Source organism: Hoplias malabaricus, unplaced genomic scaffold (assembly GCF_029633855.1).
Source record: "Hoplias malabaricus isolate fHopMal1 unplaced genomic scaffold, fHopMal1.hap1 scaffold_157, whole genome shotgun sequence".
In the NCBI taxonomy this organism is placed as follows: domain Eukaryota; kingdom Metazoa; phylum Chordata; class Actinopteri; order Characiformes; family Erythrinidae; genus Hoplias; species Hoplias malabaricus.
The window spans coordinates 83222-98168 of NW_027100891.1; the positions used below are offsets into that span (position 1 = coordinate 83222).

The 14947-nt window shown below is 40.9% G+C and overlaps 46 non-coding genes across 46 annotated transcripts; all 46 read left to right on the plus strand.

Annotated features, from left to right (window-relative positions):
* Window positions 1-59: 59 nt before the first annotated feature.
* Window positions 60-178, plus strand: LOC136682279 (5S ribosomal RNA). Its single transcript, XR_010798569.1, has one exon. It is a non-coding gene; the product is annotated as a 5S ribosomal RNA (ribosomal RNA).
* Window positions 179-385: 207 nt separating this feature from the next.
* LOC136682156 (5S ribosomal RNA) lies at window positions 386-504 on the plus strand. Its single transcript, XR_010798454.1, has one exon. It is a non-coding gene; the product is annotated as a 5S ribosomal RNA (ribosomal RNA).
* Window positions 505-712: 208 nt separating this feature from the next.
* On the plus strand, window positions 713-831 carry LOC136682223 (5S ribosomal RNA). The gene has a single exon (XR_010798517.1). It is a non-coding gene; the product is annotated as a 5S ribosomal RNA (ribosomal RNA).
* A 221-nt stretch (window positions 832-1052) lies between these two features.
* LOC136682157 (5S ribosomal RNA) lies at window positions 1053-1171 on the plus strand. Its single transcript, XR_010798455.1, has one exon. It is a non-coding gene; the product is annotated as a 5S ribosomal RNA (ribosomal RNA).
* A 207-nt stretch (window positions 1172-1378) lies between these two features.
* Window positions 1379-1497, plus strand: LOC136682158 (5S ribosomal RNA). Its single transcript, XR_010798456.1, has one exon. It is a non-coding gene; the product is annotated as a 5S ribosomal RNA (ribosomal RNA).
* Window positions 1498-1704: 207 nt separating this feature from the next.
* LOC136682159 (5S ribosomal RNA) lies at window positions 1705-1823 on the plus strand. The gene has a single exon (XR_010798457.1). It is a non-coding gene; the product is annotated as a 5S ribosomal RNA (ribosomal RNA).
* A 207-nt stretch (window positions 1824-2030) lies between these two features.
* On the plus strand, window positions 2031-2149 carry LOC136682210 (5S ribosomal RNA). Its single transcript, XR_010798505.1, has one exon. It is a non-coding gene; the product is annotated as a 5S ribosomal RNA (ribosomal RNA).
* Window positions 2150-2356: 207 nt separating this feature from the next.
* On the plus strand, window positions 2357-2475 carry LOC136682160 (5S ribosomal RNA). The gene has a single exon (XR_010798458.1). It is a non-coding gene; the product is annotated as a 5S ribosomal RNA (ribosomal RNA).
* A 207-nt stretch (window positions 2476-2682) lies between these two features.
* LOC136682161 (5S ribosomal RNA) lies at window positions 2683-2801 on the plus strand. The gene has a single exon (XR_010798459.1). It is a non-coding gene; the product is annotated as a 5S ribosomal RNA (ribosomal RNA).
* Window positions 2802-3009: 208 nt separating this feature from the next.
* Window positions 3010-3128, plus strand: LOC136682162 (5S ribosomal RNA). Its single transcript, XR_010798460.1, has one exon. It is a non-coding gene; the product is annotated as a 5S ribosomal RNA (ribosomal RNA).
* A 208-nt stretch (window positions 3129-3336) lies between these two features.
* LOC136682163 (5S ribosomal RNA) lies at window positions 3337-3455 on the plus strand. Its single transcript, XR_010798461.1, has one exon. It is a non-coding gene; the product is annotated as a 5S ribosomal RNA (ribosomal RNA).
* Window positions 3456-3663: 208 nt separating this feature from the next.
* Window positions 3664-3782, plus strand: LOC136682164 (5S ribosomal RNA). Its single transcript, XR_010798462.1, has one exon. It is a non-coding gene; the product is annotated as a 5S ribosomal RNA (ribosomal RNA).
* Window positions 3783-3990: 208 nt separating this feature from the next.
* On the plus strand, window positions 3991-4109 carry LOC136682167 (5S ribosomal RNA). The gene has a single exon (XR_010798464.1). It is a non-coding gene; the product is annotated as a 5S ribosomal RNA (ribosomal RNA).
* A 207-nt stretch (window positions 4110-4316) lies between these two features.
* Window positions 4317-4435, plus strand: LOC136682168 (5S ribosomal RNA). The gene has a single exon (XR_010798465.1). It is a non-coding gene; the product is annotated as a 5S ribosomal RNA (ribosomal RNA).
* Window positions 4436-4643: 208 nt separating this feature from the next.
* Window positions 4644-4762, plus strand: LOC136682169 (5S ribosomal RNA). Its single transcript, XR_010798466.1, has one exon. It is a non-coding gene; the product is annotated as a 5S ribosomal RNA (ribosomal RNA).
* Window positions 4763-4970: 208 nt separating this feature from the next.
* Window positions 4971-5089, plus strand: LOC136682170 (5S ribosomal RNA). Its single transcript, XR_010798467.1, has one exon. It is a non-coding gene; the product is annotated as a 5S ribosomal RNA (ribosomal RNA).
* Window positions 5090-5297: 208 nt separating this feature from the next.
* On the plus strand, window positions 5298-5416 carry LOC136682285 (5S ribosomal RNA). Its single transcript, XR_010798575.1, has one exon. It is a non-coding gene; the product is annotated as a 5S ribosomal RNA (ribosomal RNA).
* A 208-nt stretch (window positions 5417-5624) lies between these two features.
* LOC136682171 (5S ribosomal RNA) lies at window positions 5625-5743 on the plus strand. The gene has a single exon (XR_010798468.1). It is a non-coding gene; the product is annotated as a 5S ribosomal RNA (ribosomal RNA).
* A 209-nt stretch (window positions 5744-5952) lies between these two features.
* LOC136682172 (5S ribosomal RNA) lies at window positions 5953-6071 on the plus strand. The gene has a single exon (XR_010798469.1). It is a non-coding gene; the product is annotated as a 5S ribosomal RNA (ribosomal RNA).
* A 220-nt stretch (window positions 6072-6291) lies between these two features.
* On the plus strand, window positions 6292-6410 carry LOC136682173 (5S ribosomal RNA). Its single transcript, XR_010798470.1, has one exon. It is a non-coding gene; the product is annotated as a 5S ribosomal RNA (ribosomal RNA).
* Window positions 6411-6618: 208 nt separating this feature from the next.
* LOC136682174 (5S ribosomal RNA) lies at window positions 6619-6737 on the plus strand. The gene has a single exon (XR_010798471.1). It is a non-coding gene; the product is annotated as a 5S ribosomal RNA (ribosomal RNA).
* Window positions 6738-6945: 208 nt separating this feature from the next.
* LOC136682175 (5S ribosomal RNA) lies at window positions 6946-7064 on the plus strand. The gene has a single exon (XR_010798472.1). It is a non-coding gene; the product is annotated as a 5S ribosomal RNA (ribosomal RNA).
* A 208-nt stretch (window positions 7065-7272) lies between these two features.
* On the plus strand, window positions 7273-7391 carry LOC136682176 (5S ribosomal RNA). Its single transcript, XR_010798473.1, has one exon. It is a non-coding gene; the product is annotated as a 5S ribosomal RNA (ribosomal RNA).
* A 210-nt stretch (window positions 7392-7601) lies between these two features.
* LOC136682178 (5S ribosomal RNA) lies at window positions 7602-7720 on the plus strand. Its single transcript, XR_010798475.1, has one exon. It is a non-coding gene; the product is annotated as a 5S ribosomal RNA (ribosomal RNA).
* Window positions 7721-7940: 220 nt separating this feature from the next.
* Window positions 7941-8059, plus strand: LOC136682179 (5S ribosomal RNA). Its single transcript, XR_010798476.1, has one exon. It is a non-coding gene; the product is annotated as a 5S ribosomal RNA (ribosomal RNA).
* A 208-nt stretch (window positions 8060-8267) lies between these two features.
* On the plus strand, window positions 8268-8386 carry LOC136682180 (5S ribosomal RNA). The gene has a single exon (XR_010798477.1). It is a non-coding gene; the product is annotated as a 5S ribosomal RNA (ribosomal RNA).
* Window positions 8387-8594: 208 nt separating this feature from the next.
* Window positions 8595-8713, plus strand: LOC136682182 (5S ribosomal RNA). Its single transcript, XR_010798478.1, has one exon. It is a non-coding gene; the product is annotated as a 5S ribosomal RNA (ribosomal RNA).
* A 208-nt stretch (window positions 8714-8921) lies between these two features.
* Window positions 8922-9040, plus strand: LOC136682183 (5S ribosomal RNA). The gene has a single exon (XR_010798479.1). It is a non-coding gene; the product is annotated as a 5S ribosomal RNA (ribosomal RNA).
* Window positions 9041-9248: 208 nt separating this feature from the next.
* On the plus strand, window positions 9249-9367 carry LOC136682184 (5S ribosomal RNA). Its single transcript, XR_010798480.1, has one exon. It is a non-coding gene; the product is annotated as a 5S ribosomal RNA (ribosomal RNA).
* Window positions 9368-9574: 207 nt separating this feature from the next.
* LOC136682185 (5S ribosomal RNA) lies at window positions 9575-9693 on the plus strand. The gene has a single exon (XR_010798481.1). It is a non-coding gene; the product is annotated as a 5S ribosomal RNA (ribosomal RNA).
* Window positions 9694-9901: 208 nt separating this feature from the next.
* Window positions 9902-10020, plus strand: LOC136682186 (5S ribosomal RNA). Its single transcript, XR_010798482.1, has one exon. It is a non-coding gene; the product is annotated as a 5S ribosomal RNA (ribosomal RNA).
* Window positions 10021-10228: 208 nt separating this feature from the next.
* Window positions 10229-10347, plus strand: LOC136682187 (5S ribosomal RNA). Its single transcript, XR_010798483.1, has one exon. It is a non-coding gene; the product is annotated as a 5S ribosomal RNA (ribosomal RNA).
* A 208-nt stretch (window positions 10348-10555) lies between these two features.
* Window positions 10556-10674, plus strand: LOC136682188 (5S ribosomal RNA). Its single transcript, XR_010798484.1, has one exon. It is a non-coding gene; the product is annotated as a 5S ribosomal RNA (ribosomal RNA).
* A 208-nt stretch (window positions 10675-10882) lies between these two features.
* LOC136682190 (5S ribosomal RNA) lies at window positions 10883-11001 on the plus strand. Its single transcript, XR_010798486.1, has one exon. It is a non-coding gene; the product is annotated as a 5S ribosomal RNA (ribosomal RNA).
* Window positions 11002-11209: 208 nt separating this feature from the next.
* LOC136682191 (5S ribosomal RNA) lies at window positions 11210-11328 on the plus strand. Its single transcript, XR_010798487.1, has one exon. It is a non-coding gene; the product is annotated as a 5S ribosomal RNA (ribosomal RNA).
* Window positions 11329-11536: 208 nt separating this feature from the next.
* LOC136682192 (5S ribosomal RNA) lies at window positions 11537-11655 on the plus strand. The gene has a single exon (XR_010798488.1). It is a non-coding gene; the product is annotated as a 5S ribosomal RNA (ribosomal RNA).
* A 209-nt stretch (window positions 11656-11864) lies between these two features.
* On the plus strand, window positions 11865-11983 carry LOC136682193 (5S ribosomal RNA). The gene has a single exon (XR_010798489.1). It is a non-coding gene; the product is annotated as a 5S ribosomal RNA (ribosomal RNA).
* A 208-nt stretch (window positions 11984-12191) lies between these two features.
* On the plus strand, window positions 12192-12310 carry LOC136682194 (5S ribosomal RNA). Its single transcript, XR_010798490.1, has one exon. It is a non-coding gene; the product is annotated as a 5S ribosomal RNA (ribosomal RNA).
* Window positions 12311-12520: 210 nt separating this feature from the next.
* Window positions 12521-12639, plus strand: LOC136682195 (5S ribosomal RNA). Its single transcript, XR_010798491.1, has one exon. It is a non-coding gene; the product is annotated as a 5S ribosomal RNA (ribosomal RNA).
* Window positions 12640-12859: 220 nt separating this feature from the next.
* On the plus strand, window positions 12860-12978 carry LOC136682196 (5S ribosomal RNA). Its single transcript, XR_010798492.1, has one exon. It is a non-coding gene; the product is annotated as a 5S ribosomal RNA (ribosomal RNA).
* Window positions 12979-13186: 208 nt separating this feature from the next.
* Window positions 13187-13305, plus strand: LOC136682198 (5S ribosomal RNA). Its single transcript, XR_010798493.1, has one exon. It is a non-coding gene; the product is annotated as a 5S ribosomal RNA (ribosomal RNA).
* Window positions 13306-13513: 208 nt separating this feature from the next.
* Window positions 13514-13632, plus strand: LOC136682199 (5S ribosomal RNA). Its single transcript, XR_010798494.1, has one exon. It is a non-coding gene; the product is annotated as a 5S ribosomal RNA (ribosomal RNA).
* A 206-nt stretch (window positions 13633-13838) lies between these two features.
* On the plus strand, window positions 13839-13957 carry LOC136682200 (5S ribosomal RNA). Its single transcript, XR_010798495.1, has one exon. It is a non-coding gene; the product is annotated as a 5S ribosomal RNA (ribosomal RNA).
* Window positions 13958-14165: 208 nt separating this feature from the next.
* On the plus strand, window positions 14166-14284 carry LOC136682202 (5S ribosomal RNA). Its single transcript, XR_010798497.1, has one exon. It is a non-coding gene; the product is annotated as a 5S ribosomal RNA (ribosomal RNA).
* Window positions 14285-14492: 208 nt separating this feature from the next.
* On the plus strand, window positions 14493-14611 carry LOC136682203 (5S ribosomal RNA). The gene has a single exon (XR_010798498.1). It is a non-coding gene; the product is annotated as a 5S ribosomal RNA (ribosomal RNA).
* Window positions 14612-14819: 208 nt separating this feature from the next.
* LOC136682204 (5S ribosomal RNA) lies at window positions 14820-14938 on the plus strand. The gene has a single exon (XR_010798499.1). It is a non-coding gene; the product is annotated as a 5S ribosomal RNA (ribosomal RNA).
* The last annotated feature ends 9 nt before the right edge of the window (window positions 14939-14947 follow it).

Below are 14947 nucleotides of genomic sequence, written 5' to 3' on the forward strand. Positions count from 1 at the left end.
AAACAAGTATTACTCTTAGAAGAGTATATAGAAATAGTCTTCTACAGCCAGCAGTGATCGCTTACGGCCATACCACTCCTTGAAAGCCCGATCCCGTCTGATCTCGGAAGCGAAGAAGAGTTGGGCCTAGTTAGTACTTGGATGGCAGACTGCCTGGGAATACTAGGTGCTGTAAGCTTTTTAGCTTAAGCTTCTATTATAAAGACAGTAACCACAGTCATTTAAACACAAGAGAAGAAGAAAACTACAAAAAAAAAAAAACGAACTGGAAAGCCAATCATTTTCATTTGAGGTGTCAGGTGGTCTACCGTTTACAGGCAGCTCTAAAACAAGTATTACTCTTAGAAGAGTATATAGAAATAGTCTTCTACAGCCAGCAGTGATCGCTTACGGCCATACCACTCCTTGAAAGCCCGATCCCGTCTGATCTCGGAAGCGAAGAAGAGTTGGGCCTAGTTAGTACTTGGATGGGAGACTGCCTGGGAATACTAGGTGCTGTAAGCTTTTTAGCTTAAGCTTCTATTATAAAGACAGTAACCACAGTCATTTAAACACAAGAGAAGAAGAAAACTACAAAAAAAAAAAAAACGAACTGGAAAGCCAATCATTTTCATTTGAGGTGTCAGGTGGTCTACCGTTTACAGGCAGCTCTAAAACAAGTATTACTCTTAGAAGAGTATATAGAAATAGTCTTCTACAGCCAGCAGTGATCGCTTACGGCCATACCACTCCTTGAAAGCCCGATCTCGTCTGATCTCGGAAGCGAAGAAGAGTTGGGCCTAGTTAGTACTTGGATGGGAGACTGCCTGGGAATACTAGGTGCTGTAAGCTTTTTAGCTTAAGTTTCTATTATAAAGACAGTAACCACAGTCATTTAAACACAAGAGAAGAAGAAAACTAAAAAAAAAAAAACAACAAAAAAAAAAAACGAACTGGAAAGCCAATCATTTTCATTTGAGGTGTCAGGTGGTCTACCGTTTACAGGCAGCTCTAAAACAAGTATTACTCTTAGAAGAGTATATAGAAATAGTCTTCTACAGCCAGCAGTGATCGCTTACGGCCATACCACTCCTTGAAAGCCCGATCCCGTCTGATCTCGGAAGCGAAGAAGAGTTGGGCCTAGTTAGTACTTGGATGGGAGACTGCCTGGGAATACTAGGTGCTGTAAGCTTTTTAGCTTAAGCTTCTATTATAAAGACAGTAACCACAGTCATTTAAACACAAGAGAAGAAGAAAACTACAAAAAAAAAAAAACGAACTGGAAAGCCAATCATTTTCATTTGAGGTGTCAGGTGGTCTACCGTTTACAGGCAGCTCTAAAACAAGTATTACTCTTAGAAGAGTATATAGAAATAGTCTTCTACAGCCAGCAGTGATCGCTTACGGCCATACCACTCCTTGAAAGCCCGATCCCGTCTGATCTCGGAAGCGAAGAAGAGTTGGGCCTAGTTAGTACTTGGATGGGAGACTGCCTGGGAATACTAGGTGCTGTAAGCTTTTTAGCTTAAGCTTCTATTATAAAGACAGTAACCACAGTCATTTAAACACAAGAGAAGAAGAAAACTACAAAAAAAAAAAAACGAACTGGAAAGCCAATCATTTTCATTTGAGGTGTCAGGTGGTCTACCGTTTACAGGCAGCTCTAAAACAAGTATTACTCTTAGAAGAGTATATAGAAATAGTCTTCTACAGCCAGCAGTGATCGCTTACGGCCATACCACTCCTTGAAAGCCCGATCCCGTCTGATCTCGGAAGCGAAGAAGAGTTGGGCCTAGTTAGTACTTGGATGGGAGACTGCCTGGGAATACTAGGTGCTGTAAGCTTTTTAGCTTAAGCTTCTTTTATAAAGACAGTAACCACAGTCATTTAAACACAAGAGAAGAAGAAAACTACAAAAAAAAAAAAACGAACTGGAAAGCCAATCATTTTCATTTGAGGTGTCAGGTGGTCTACCGTTTACAGGCAGCTCTAAAACAAGTATTACTCTTAGAAGAGTATATAGAAATAGTCTTCTACAGCCAGCAGTGATCGCTTATGGCCATACCACTCCTTGAAAGCCCGATCCCGTCTGATCTCGGAAGCGAAGAAGAGTTGGGCCTAGTTAGTACTTGGATGGGAGACTGCCTGGGAATACTAGGTGCTGTAAGCTTTTTAGCTTAAGCTTCTATTATAAAGACAGTAACCACAGTCATTTAAACACAAGAGAAGAAGAAAACTACAAAAAAAAAAAAACGAACTGGAAAGCCAATCATTTTCATTTGAGGTGTCAGGTGGTCTACCGTTTACAGGCAGCTCTAAAACAAGTATTACTCTTAGAAGAGTATATAGAAATAGTCTTCTACAGCCAGCAGTGATCGCTTACGGCCATACCACTCCTTGAAAGCCCGATCCCGTCTGATCTCGGAAGCGAAGAAGAGTTGGGCCTAGTTAGTACTTGGATGGGAGACTGCCTGGGAATACTAGGTGCTGTAAGCTTTTTAGCTTAAGCTTCTATTATAAAGACAGTAACCACAGTCATTTAAACACAAGAGAAGAAGAAAACTACAAAAAAAAAAAAACGAACTGGAAAGCCAATCATTTTCATTTGAGGTGTCAGGTGGTCTACCGTTTACAGGCAGCTCTAAAACAAGTATTACTCTTAGAAGAGTATATAGAAATAGTCTTCTACAGCCAGCAGTGATCGCTTACGGCCATACCACTCCTTGAAAGCCCGATCCCGTCTGATCTCGGAAGCGAAGAAGAGTTGGGCCTAGTTAGTACTTGGATGGGAGACTGCCTGGGAATACTAGGTGCTGTAAGCTTTTTAGCTTAAGCTTCTATTATAAAGACAGTAACCACAGTCATTTAAACACAAGAGAAGAAGAAAACTACAAAAAAAAAAAAAACGAACTGGAAAGCCAATCATTTTCATTTGAGGTGTCAGGTGGTCTACCGTTTACAGGCAGCTCTAAAACAAGTATTACTCTTAGAAGAGTATATAGAAATAGTCTTCTACAGCCAGCAGTGATCGCTTACGGCCATACCACTCCTTGAAAGCCCGATCCCGTCTGATCTCGGAAGCGAAGAAGAGTTGGGCCTAGTTAGTACTTGGATGGGAGACTGCCTGGGAATACTAGGTGCTGTAAGCTTTTTAGCTTAAGCTTCTATTATAAAGACAGTAACCACAGTCATTTAAACACAAGAGAAGAAGAAAACTACAAAAAAAAAAAAAACGAACTGGAAAGCCAATCATTTTCATTTGAGGTGTCAGGTGGTCTACCGTTTACAGGCAGCTCTAAAACAAGTATTACTCTTAGAAGAGTATATAGAAATAGTCTTCTACAGCCAGCAGTGATCGCTTACGGCCATACCACTCCTTGAAAGCCCGATCCCGTCTGATCTCGGAAGCGAAGAAGAGTTGGGCCTAGTTAGTACTTGGATGGGAGACTGCCTGGGAATACTAGGTGCTGTAAGCTTTTTAGCTTAAGCTTCTATTATAAAGACAGTAACCACAGTCATTTAAACACAAGAGAAGAAGAAAACTACAAAAAAAAAAAAAACGAACTGGAAAGCCAATCATTTTCATTTGAGGTGTCAGGTGGTCTACCGTTTACAGGCAGCTCTAAAACAAGTATTACTCTTAGAAGAGTATATAGAAATAGTCTTCTACAGCCAGCAGTGATCGCTTACGGCCATACCACTCCTTGAAAGCCCGATCCCGTCTGATCTCGGAAGCGAAGAAGAGTTGGGCCTAGTTAGTACTTGGATGGGAGACTGCCTGGGAATACTAGGTGCTGTAAGCTTTTTAGCTTAAGCTTCTATTATAAAGACAGTAACCACAGTCATTTAAACACAAGAGAAGAAGAAAACTACAAAAAAAAAAAAAACGAACTGGAAAGCCAATCATTTTCATTTGAGGTGTCAGGTGGTCTACCGTTTACAGGCAGCTCTAAAACAAGTATTACTCTTAGAAGAGTATATAGAAATAGTCTTCTACAGCCAGCAGTGATCGCTTACGGCCATACCACTCCTTGAAAGCCCGATCCCGTCTGATCTCGGAAGCGAAGAAGAGTTGGGCCTAGTTAGTACTTGGATGGGAGACTGCCTGGGAATACTAGGTGCTGTAAGCTTTTTAGCTTAAGCTTCTATTATAAAGACAGTAACCACAGTCATTTAAACACAAGAGAAGAAGAAAACTACAAAAAAAAAAAAACGAACTGGAAAGCCAATCATTTTCATTTGAGGTGTCAGGTGGTCTACCGTTTACAGGCAGCTCTAAAACAAGTATTACTCTTAGAAGAGTATATAGAAATAGTCTTCTACAGCCAGCAGTGATCGCTTACGGCCATACCACTCCTTGAAAGCCCGATCCCGTCTGATCTCGGAAGCGAAGAAGAGTTGGGCCTAGTTAGTACTTGGATGGGAGACTGCCTGGGAATACTAGGTGCTGTAAGCTTTTTAGCTTAAGCTTCTATTATAAAGACAGTAACCACAGTCATTTAAACACAAGAGAAGAAGAAAACTACAAAAAAAAAAAAAACGAACTGGAAAGCCAATCATTTTCATTTGAGGTGTCAGGTGGTCTACCGTTTACAGGCAGCTCTAAAACAAGTATTACTCTTAGAAGAGTATATAGAAATAGTCTTCTACAGCCAGCAGTGATCGCTTACGGCCATACCACTCCTTGAAAGCCCGATCCCGTCTGATCTCGGAAGCGAAGAAGAGTTGGGCCTAGTTAGTACTTGGATGGGAGACTGCCTGGGAATACTAGGTGCTGTAAGCTTTTTAGCTTAAGCTTCTATTATAAAGACAGTAACCACAGTCATTTAAACACAAGAGAAGAAGAAAACTACAAAAAAAAAAAAAACGAACTGGAAAGCCAATCATTTTCATTTGAGGTGTCAGGTGGTCTACCGTTTACAGGCAGCTCTAAAACAAGTATTACTCTTAGAAGAGTATATAGAAATAGTCTTCTACAGCCAGCAGTGATCGCTTACGGCCATACCACTCCTTGAAAGCCCGATCCCGTCTGATCTCGGAAGCGAAGAAGAGTTGGGCCTAGTTAGTACTTGGATGGGAGACTGCCTGGGAATACTAGGTGCTGTAAGCTTTTTAGCTTAAGCTTCTATTATAAAGACAGTAACCACAGTCATTTAAACACAAGAGAAGAAGAAAACTACAAAAAAAAAAAAAACGAACTGGAAAGCCAATCATTTTCATTTGAGGTGTCAGGTGGTCTACCGTTTACAGGCAGCTCTAAAACAAGTATTACTCTTAGAAGAGTATATAGAAATAGTCTTCTACAGCCAGCAGTGATCGCTTACGGCCATACCACTCCTTGAAAGCCCGATCCTGTCTGATCTCGGAAGCGAAGAAGAGTTGGGCCTAGTTAGTACTTGGATGGGAGACTGCCTGGGAATACTAGGTGCTGTAAGCTTTTTAGCTTAAGCTTCTATTATAAAGACAGTAACCACAGTCATTTAAACACAAGAGAAGAAGAAAACTACAAAAAAAAAAAAAACGAACTGGAAAGCCAATCATTTTCATTTGAGGTGTCAGGTGGTCTACCGTTTACAGGCAGCTCTAAAACAAGTATTACTCTTAGAAGAGTATATAGAAATAGTCTTCTACAGCCAGCAGTGATCGCTTACGGCCATACCACTCCTTGAAAGCCCGATCCCGTCTGATCTCGGAAGCGAAGAAGAGTTGGGCCTAGTTAGTACTTGGATGGGAGACTGCCTGGGAATACTAGGTGCTGTAAGCTTTTTAGCTTAAGCTTCTATAATAAAGACAGTAACCACAGTCATTTAAACACAAGAGAAGAAGAAAACTACAAAAAAAAAAAAAAACGAACTGGAAAGCCAATCATTTTCATTTGAGGTGTCAGGTGGTCTACCGTTTACAGGCAGCTCTAAAACAAGTATTACTCTTAGAAGAGTATATAGAAATAGTCTTCTACAGCCAGCAGTGATCGCTTACGGCCATACCACTCCTTGAAAGCCCGATCCCGTCTGATCTCGGAAGCGAAGAAGAGTTGGGCCTAGTTAGTACTTGGATGGGAGACTGCCTGGGAATACTAGGTGCTGTAAGCTTTTTAGCTTAAGCTTCTATTATAAAGACAGTAACCACAGTCATTTAAACACAAGAGAAGAAGAAAACTTAAAAAAAACAACAACAAAAAAAAAAAACGAACTGGAAAGCCAATCATTTTCATTTGAGGTGTCAGGTGGTCTACCGTTTACAGGCAGCTCTAAAACAAGTATTACTCTTAGAAGAGTATATAGAAATAGTCTTCTACAGCCAGCAGTGATCGCTTACGGCCATACCACTCCTTGAAAGCCCGATCCCGTCTGATCTCGGAAGCGAAGAAGAGTTGGGCCTAGTTAGTACTTGGATGGGAGACTGCCTGGGAATACTAGGTGCTGTAAGCTTTTTAGCTTAAGCTTCTATTATAAAGACAGTAACCACAGTCATTTAAACACAAGAGAAGAAGAAAACTACAAAAAAAAAAAAAACGAACTGGAAAGCCAATCATTTTCATTTGAGGTGTCAGGTGGTCTACCGTTTACAGGCAGCTCTAAAACAAGTATTACTCTTAGAAGAGTATATAGAAATAGTCTTCTACAGCCAGCAGTGATCGCTTACGGCCATACCACTCCTTGAAAGCCCGATCCCGTCTGATCTCGGAAGCGAAGAAGAGTTGGGCCTAGTTAGTACTTGGATGGGAGACTGCCTGGGAATACTAGGTGCTGTAAGCTTTTTAGCTTAAGCTTCTATTATAAAGACAGTAACCACAGTCATTTAAACACAAGAGAAGAAGAAAACTACAAAAAAAAAAAAAACGAACTGGAAAGCCAATCATTTTCATTTGAGGTGTCAGGTGGTCTACCGTTTACAGGCAGCTCTAAAACAAGTATTACTCTTAGAAGAGTATATAGAAATAGTCTTCTACAGCCAGCAGTGATCGCTTACGGCCATACCACTCCTTGAAAGCCCGATCCCGTCTGATCTCGGAAGCGAAGAAGAGTTGGGCCTAGTTAGTACTTGGATGGGAGACTGCCTGGGAATACTAGGTGCTGTAAGCTTTTTAGCTTAAGCTTCTATTATAAAGACAGTAACCACAGTCATTTAAACACAAGAGAAGAAGAAAACTACAAAAAAAAAAAAAACGAACTGGAAAGCCAATCATTTTCATTTGAGGTGTCAGGTGGTCTACCGTTTACAGGCAGCTCTAAAACAAGTATTACTCTTAGAAGAGTATATAGAAATAGTCTTCTACAGCCAGCAGTGATCGCTTACGGCCATACCACTCCTTGAAAGCCCGATCCCGTCTGATCTCGGAAGCGAAGAAGAGTTGGGCCTAGTTAGTACTTGGATGGGAGACTGCCTGGGAATACTAGGTGCTGTAAGCTTTTTAGCTTAAGCTTCTATTATAAAGACAGTAACCACAGTCATTTAAACACAAGAGAAGAAGAAAACTACAAAAAAAAAAAAAAAACGAACTGGAAAGCCAATCATTTTCATTTGAGGTGTCAGGTGGTCTACCGTTTACAGGCAGCTCTAAAACAAGTATTACTCTTAGAAGAGTATATAGAAATAGTCTTCTACAGCCAGCAGTGATCGCTTACGGCCATACCACTCCTTGAAAGCCCGATCCCGTCTGATCTCGGAAGCGAAGAAGAGTTGGGCCTAGTTAGTACTTGGATGGGAGACTGCCTGGGAATACTAGGTGCTGTAAGCTTTTTAGCTTAAGCTTCTATTATAAAGACAGTAACCACAGTCATTTAAACACAAGAGAAGAAGAAAACTTAAAAAAAAAACAACAAAACAAAAAAAACGAACTGGAAAGCCAATCATTTTCATTTGAGGTGTCAGGTGGTCTACCGTTTACAGGCAGCTCTAAAACAAGTATTACTCTTAGAAGAGTATATAGAAATAGTCTTCTACAGCCAGCAGTGATCGCTTACGGCCATACCACTCCTTGAAAGCCCGATCCCGTCTGATCTCGGAAGCGAAGAAGAGTTGGGCCTAGTTAGTACTTGGATGGGAGACTGCCTGGGAATACTAGGTGCTGTAAGCTTTTTAGCTTAAGCTTCTATTATAAAGACAGTAACCACAGTCATTTAAACACAAGAGAAGAAGAAAACTACAAAAAAAAAAAAAACGAACTGGAAAGCCAATCATTTTCATTTGAGGTGTCAGGTGGTCTACCGTTTACAGGCAGCTCTAAAACAAGTATTACTCTTAGAAGAGTATATAGAAATAGTCTTCTACAGCCAGCAGTGATCGCTTACGGCCATACCACTCCTTGAAAGCCCGATCCCGTCTGATCTCGGAAGCGAAGAAGAGTTGGGCCTAGTTAGTACTTGGATGGGAGACTGCCTGGGAATACTAGGTGCTGTAAGCTTTTTAGCTTAAGCTTCTATTATAAAGACAGTAACCACAGTCATTTAAACACAAGAGAAGAAGAAAACTACAAAAAAAAAAAAAACGAACTGGAAAGCCAATCATTTTCATTTGAGGTGTCAGGTGGTCTACCGTTTACAGGCAGCTCTAAAACAAGTATTACTCTTAGAAGAGTATATAGAAATAGTCTTCTACAGCCAGCAGTGATCGCTTACGGCCATACCACTCCTTGAAAGCCCGATCCCGTCTGATCTCGGAAGCGAAGAAGAGTTGGGCCTAGTTAGTACTTGGATGGGAGACTGCCTGGGAATACTAGGTGCTGTAAGCTTTTTAGCTTAAGCTTCTATTATAAAGACAGTAACCACAGTCATTTAAACACAAGAGAAGAAGAAAACTACAAAAAAAAAAAAAACGAACTGGAAAGCCAATCATTTTCATTTGAGGTGTCAGGTGGTCTACCGTTTACAGGCAGCTCTAAAACAAGTATTACTCTTAGAAGAGTATATAGAAATAGTCTTCTACAGCCAGCAGTGATCGCTTACGGCCATACCACTCCTTGAAAGCCCGATCCCGTCTGATCTCGGAAGCGAAGAAGAGTTGGGCCTAGTTAGTACTTGGATGGGAGACTGCCTGGGAATACTAGGTGCTGTAAGCTTTTTAGCTTAAGCTTCTATTATAAAGACAGTAACCACAGTCATTTAAACACAAGAGAAGAAGAAAACTACAAAAAAAAAAAAAACGAACTGGAAAGCCAATCATTTTCATTTGAGGTGTCAGGTGGTCTACCGTTTACAGGCAGCTCTAAAACAAGTATTACTCTTAGAAGAGTATATAGAAATAGTCTTCTACAGCCAGCAGTGATCGCTTACGGCCATACCACTCCTTGAAAGCCCGATCCCGTCTGATCTCGGAAGCGAAGAAGAGTTGGGCCTAGTTAGTACTTGGATGGGAGACTGCCTGGGAATACTAGGTGCTGTAAGCTTTTTAGCTTAAGCTTCTATTATAAAGACAGTAACCACAGTCATTTAAACACAAGAGAAGAAGAAAACTACAAAAAAAAAAAAACGAACTGGAAAGCCAATCATTTTCATTTGAGGTGTCAGGTGGTCTACCGTTTACAGGCAGCTCTAAAACAAGTATTACTCTTAGAAGAGTATATAGAAATAGTCTTCTACAGCCAGCAGTGATCGCTTACGGCCATACCACTCCTTGAAAGCCCGATCCCGTCTGATCTCGGAAGCGAAGAAGAGTTGGGCCTAGTTAGTACTTGGATGGGAGACTGCCTGGGAATACTAGGTGCTGTAAGCTTTTTAGCTTAAGCTTCTATTATAAAGACAGTAACCACAGTCATTTAAACACAAGAGAAGAAGAAAACTACAAAAAAAAAAAAAACGAACTGGAAAGCCAATCATTTTCATTTGAGGTGTCAGGTGGTCTACCGTTTACAGGCAGCTCTAAAACAAGTATTACTCTTAGAAGAGTATATAGAAATAGTCTTCTACAGCCAGCAGTGATCGCTTACGGCCATACCACTCCTTGAAAGCCCGATCCCGTCTGATCTCGGAAGCGAAGAAGAGTTGGGCCTAGTTAGTACTTGGATGGGAGACTGCCTGGGAATACTAGGTGCTGTAAGCTTTTTAGCTTAAGCTTCTATTATAAAGACAGTAACCACAGTCATTTAAACACAAGAGAAGAAGAAAACTACAAAAAAAAAAAAAACGAACTGGAAAGCCAATCATTTTCATTTGAGGTGTCAGGTGGTCTACCGTTTACAGGCAGCTCTAAAACAAGTATTACTCTTAGAAGAGTATATAGAAATAGTCTTCTACAGCCAGCAGTGATCGCTTACGGCCATACCACTCCTTGAAAGCCCGATCCCGTCTGATCTCGGAAGCGAAGAAGAGTTGGGCCTAGTTAGTACTTGGATGGGAGACTGCCTGGGAATACTAGGTGCTGTAAGCTTTTTAGCTTAAGCTTCTATTATAAAGACAGTAACCACAGTCATTTAAACACAAGAGAAGAAGAAAACTACAAAAAAAAAAAAAACGAACTGGAAAGCCAATCATTTTCATTTGAGGTGTCAGGTGGTCTACCGTTTACAGGCAGCTCTAAAACAAGTATTACTCTTAGAAGAGTATATAGAAATAGTCTTCTACAGCCAGCAGTGATCGCTTACGGCCATACCACTCCTTGAAAGCCCGATCCCGTCTGATCTCGGAAGCGAAGAAGAGTTGGGCCTAGTTAGTACTTGGATGGGAGACTGCCTGGGAATACTAGGTGCTGTAAGCTTTTTAGCTTAAGCTTCTATTATAAAGACAGTAACCACAGTCATTTAAACACAAGAGAAGAAGAAAACTACAAAAAAAAAAAAAACGAACTGGAAAGCCAATCATTTTCATTTGAGGTGTCAGGTGGTCTACCGTTTACAGGCAGCTCTAAAACAAGTATTACTCTTAGAAGAGTATATAGAAATAGTCTTCTACAGCCAGCAGTGATCGCTTACGGCCATACCACTCCTTGAAAGCCCGATCCCGTCTGATCTCGGAAGCGAAGAAGAGTTGGGCCTAGTTAGTACTTGGATGGGAGACTGCCTGGGAATACTAGGTGCTGTAAGCTTTTTAGCTTAAGCTTCTATTATAAAGACAGTAACCACAGTCATTTAAACACAAGAGAAGAAGAAAACTACAAAAAAAAAAAAAACGAACTGGAAAGCCAATCATTTTCATTTGAGGTGTCAGGTGGTCTACCGTTTACAGGCAGCTCTAAAACAAGTATTACTCTTAGAAGAGTATATAGAAATAGTCTTCTACAGCCAGCAGTGATCGCTTACGGCCATACCACTCCTTGAAAGCCCGATCCCGTCTGATCTCGGAAGCGAAGAAGAGTTGGGCCTAGTTAGTACTTGGATGGGAGACTGCCTGGGAATACTAGGTGCTGTAAGCTTTTTAGCTTAAGCTTCTATTATAAAGACAGTAACCACAGTCATTTAAACACAAGAGAAGAAGAAAACTACAAAAAAAAAAAAAACGAACTGGAAAGCCAATCATTTTCATTTGAGGTGTCAGGTGGTCTACCGTTTACAGGCAGCTCTAAAACAAGTATTACTCTTAGAAGAGTATATAGAAATAGTCTTCTACAGCCAGCAGTGATCGCTTACGGCCATACCACTCCTTGAAAGCCCGATCCCGTCTGATCTCGGAAGCGAAGAAGAGTTGGGCCTAGTTAGTACTTGGATGGGAGACTGCCTGGGAATACTAGGTGCTGTAAGCTTTTTAGCTTAAGCTTCTATTATAAAGACAGTAACCACAGTCATTTAAACACAAGAGAAGAAGAAAACTACAAAAAAAAAAAAAAACGAACTGGAAAGCCAATCATTTTCATTTGAGGTGTCAGGTGGTCTACCGTTTACAGGCAGCTCTAAAACAAGTATTACTCTTAGAAGAGTATATAGAAATAGTCTTCTACAGCCAGCAGTGATCGCTTACGGCCATACCACTCCTTGAAAGCCCGATCCCGTCTGATCTCGGAAGCGAAGAAGAGTTGGGCCTAGTTAGTACTTGGATGGGAGACTGCCTGGGAATACTAGGTGCTGTAAGCTTTTTAGCTTAAGCTTCTATTATAAAGACAGTAACCACAGTCATTTAAACACAAGAGAAGAAGAAAACTACAAAAAAAAAAAAAACGAACTGGAAAGCCAATCATTTTCATTTGAGGTGTCAGGTGGTCTACCGTTTACAGGCAGCTCTAAAACAAGTATTACTCTTAGAAGAGTATATAGAAATAGTCTTCTACAGCCAGCAGTGATCGCTTACGGCCATACCACTCCTTGAAAGCCCGATCCCGTCTGATCTCGGAAGCGAAGAAGAGTTGGGCCTAGTTAGTACTTGGATGGGAGACTGCCTGGGAATACTAGGTGCTGTAAGCTTTTTAGCTTAAGCTTCTATTATAAAGACAGTAACCACAGTCATTTAAACACAAGAGAAGAAGAAAACTACAAAAAAAAAAAAAAAACGAACTGGAAAGCCAATCATTTTCATTTGAGGTGTCAGGTGGTCTACCGTTTACAGGCAGCTCTAAAACAAGTATTACTCTTAGAAGAGTATATAGAAATAGTCTTCTACAGCCAGCAGTGATCGCTTACGGCCATACCACTCCTTGAAAGCCCGATCCCGTCTGATCTCGGAAGCGAAGAAGAGTTGGGCCTAGTTAGTACTTGGATGGGAGACTGCCTGGGAATACTAGGTGCTGTAAGCTTTTTAGCTTAAGCTTCTATTATAAAGACAGTAACCACAGTCATTTAAACACAAGAGAAGAAGAAAACTTAAAAAAAACAACAACAAAAAAAAAAAACGAACTGGAAAGCCAATCATTTTCATTTGAGGTGTCAGGTGGTCTACCGTTTACAGGCGGCTCTAAAACAAGTATTACTCTTAGAAGAGTATATAGAAATAGTCTTCTACAGCCAGCAGTGATCGCTTACGGCCATACCACTCCTTGAAAGCCCGATCCCGTCTGATCTCGGAAGCGAAGAAGAGTTGGGCCTAGTTAGTACTTGGATGGGAGACTGCCTGGGAATACTAGGTGCTGTAAGCTTTTTAGCTTAAGCTTCTATTATAAAGACAGTAACCACAGTCATTTAAACACAAGAGAAGAAGAAAACTACAAAAAAAAAAAAAACGAACTGGAAAGCCAATCATTTTCATTTGAGGTGTCAGGTGGTCTACCGTTTACAGGCAGCTCTAAAACAAGTATTACTCTTAGAAGAGTATATAGAAATAGTCTTCTACAGCCAGCAGTGATCGCTTACGGCCATACCACTCCTTGAAAGCCCGATCCCGTCTGATCTCGGAAGCGAAGAAGAGTTGGGCCTAGTTAGTACTTGGATGGGAGACTGCCTGGGAATACTAGGTGCTGTAAGCTTTTTAGCTTAAGCTTCTATTATAAAGACAGTAACCACAGTCATTTAAACACAAGAGAAGAAGAAAACTACAAAAAAAAAAAAAACGAACTGGAAAGCCAATCATTTTCATTTGAGGTGTCAGGTGGTCTACCGTTTACAGGCAGCTCTAAAACAAGTATTACTCTTAGAAGAGTATATAGAAATAGTCTTCTACAGCCAGCAGTGATCGCTTACGGCCATACCACTCCTTGAAAGCCCGATCCCGTCTGATCTCGGAAGCGAAGAAGAGTTGGGCCTAGTTAGTACTTGGATGGGAGACTGCCTGGGAATACTAGGTGCTGTAAGCTTTTTAGCTTAAGCTTCTATTATAAAGACAGTAACCACAGTCATTTAAACACAAGAGAAGAAGAAAACTACAAAAAAAAAAAACGAACTGGAAAGCCAATCATTTTCATTTGAGGTGTCAGGTGGTCTACCGTTTACAGGCAGCTCTAAAACAAGTATTACTCTTAGAAGAGTATATAGAAATAGTCTTCTACAGCCAGCAGTGATAGCTTACGGCCATACCACTCCTTGAAAGCCCGATCCCGTCTGATCTCGGAAGCGAAGAAGAGTTGGGCCTAGTTAGTACTTGGATGGGAGACTGCCTGGGAATACTAGGTGCTGTAAGCTTTTTAGCTTAAGCTTCTATTATAAAGACAGTAACCACAGTCATTTAAACACAAGAGAAGAAGAAAACTACAAAAAAAAAAAAAACGAACTGGAAAGCCAATCATTTTCATTTGAGGTGTCAGGTGGTCTACCGTTTACAGGCAGCTCTAAAACAAGTATTACTCTTAGAAGAGTATATAGAAATAGTCTTCTACAGCCAGCAGTGATCGCTTACGGCCATACCACTCCTTGAAAGCCCGATCCCGTCTGATCTCGGAAGCGAAGAAGAGTTGGGCCTAGTTAGTACTTGGATGGGAGACTGCCTGGGAATACTAGGTGCTGTAAGCTTTTTAGCTTAAGCTTCTATTATAAAGACAGTAACCACAGTCATTTAAACACAAGAGAAGAAGAAAACTACAAAAAAAAAAAAAACGAACTGGAAAGCCAATCATTTTCATTTGAGGTGTCAGGTGGTCTACCGTTTACAGGCAGCTCTAAAACAAGTATTACTCTTAGAAGAGTATATAGAAATAGTCTTCTACAGCCAGCAGTGATCGCTTACGGCCATACCACTCCTTGAAAGCCCGATCCCGTCTGATCTCGGAAGCGAAGAAGAGTTGGGCCTAGTTAGTACTTGGATGGGAGACTGCCTGGGAATACTAGGTGCTGTAAGCTTTTTAGCTTAAGCTTCTATTATAAAGACAGTAACCACAGTCATTTAAACACAAGAGAAGAAGAAAACTACAAAAAAAAAAAAAACGAACTGGAAAGCCAATCATTTTCATTTGAGGTGTCAGGTGGTCTACCGTTTACAGGCAGCTCTAAAACAAGTATTACTCTTAGAAGAGTATATAGAAATAGTCTTCTACAGCCAGCAGTGATCGCTTACGGCCATACCACTCCTTGAAAGCCCGATCCCGTCTGATCTCGGAAGCGAAGAAGAGTTGGGCCTAGTTAGTACTTGGATGGGAGACTGCCTGGGAATACTAGGTGCTGTAAGCTTTTTAGCTT